The sequence below is a fragment of the Patiria miniata genome, unplaced genomic scaffold, assembly GCF_015706575.1.
Source record: "Patiria miniata isolate m_02_andy unplaced genomic scaffold, ASM1570657v1 HiC_scaffold_25, whole genome shotgun sequence".
Taxonomy (NCBI): Eukaryota; Metazoa; Echinodermata; class Asteroidea; order Valvatida; family Asterinidae; genus Patiria; species Patiria miniata.
The window spans coordinates 2,106,848-2,108,424 of record NW_024037064.1 but is presented as its reverse complement, the minus strand read 5'-3'; positions in this window follow the sequence as shown (position 1 = coordinate 2,108,424).

Genomic DNA, 1,577 nt, shown 5'->3' with positions numbered 1-1,577 from the left:
GAGACTGTTTGTCATCATCCATGTCTTGATCTCATCAATGCAATATTTAAAGCTGTGCGCCGTTGGGTTGCCGCATTGTCTGTGTCTGCAAATGTCTGTATTTTTCCCTTTTGGTTGACTCCCAAGCTAACGGACCTGGACTTCATCTGGTCTGTACATAAATGGTGATTCGAGAGGGACACGTTTTTGGACAATATTCTGTCGCAGTTTGGTGAAATTTCACGTACAATTTTCTGACTACACTCTGTGTGTTGAGATCGGACTGACTCTTGCACACAAACCTACTTCACAAGTGAATTACGTAACTGGAATTCCTGTGAACAATACGTCAACAATGGAGGCGTTCATGGCAACGGTTGTGCTAGCTTGCACAATTATGGTGGCGTCTCCCTCGGCCCCTGATACCGGACTTGTTGGTATGTTTTCTCCATGTAAATTGAATACAGTCAGAAGATCCAAGTATTTTGGATCAAGGTTGTTATACTACCACAACTCATCTGCTATCCACCAGCTTCTTATGCTAAGGCGGTGATATAAACCCGAACCCTGGCCCACCCAATGATCATTTACAGGGCCTGCTTAACAACACAGACTCACCTGCACCGATTTTGAAATACTCAAAGGACCAGTTTCTACAGATAAAACTAATGAATCCGCATAGATCAGCCGTCTCCTGTGACCTTTGGTCCAAACTGAAATCACTTAATATTCTGGCTAAGATCCCCCGAACCCATCGAGGTACCAGATCTGATCGGTATAAACTCTCACGGATTTCACCACAGTATCCCCCTCACGAGCATGAGGGTTCCTTCATCCCAGTTCTGATTCGCCAACGACTCCCACGGTACAGATTCACTGAAGTACGAGTTGCCGACCGGACTGCATCACAAGATTCACAACCCCGCTCAGTTAACCTGTCTGCTCTCCGTCCAATCCAACCTCACGACCCAAACAAGTTAAACATTCATATTTGGAACGCTAGGTCTATATGCAACAAGACAACCGTAGCATACGATTACACCCTAGAACAAGATGTCGATATCCTTGTCTTAACCGAAACTTGGTTAAAAAGTGATGATCATGTGATAGTGGGTGAGATTACACCTGCTGGATACGATTTCATAAATGTCCCGAGAGGTACCGGAAGAAGAGGTGGAGGTATTGGTATCCTATACAAGTCTTTCCTTCAGTTGAGTGTCTTGCCATCTGATACAACCCCGACAACATTTGAACATGTTCGAGTAGTTAGGAAACTAAAGGATCTTTGTTTGACTGCTATATATAGACCCCCTCCCTCTCAAGCCAACGGATTCACAACTAGAAATTTCCTAGATGAACTGGAAATTTTTATGGGTGATATATCACTACAAAGCGGTAAAACTTTAATAACTGGGGATTTCAATATCCATATTGACGAATCTGAGAAACCTGAAGTAAAACAATTCATGAGAATAGTGAAAAACGCAGGATTCACTCAGCACATAACAGTCCCTACGCACAAAGATGGACATACAATTTATTGATCTATTATTGTCCCGCCCTGAAGATCACTTGATATGCGACTTGTGCGTCTGTGA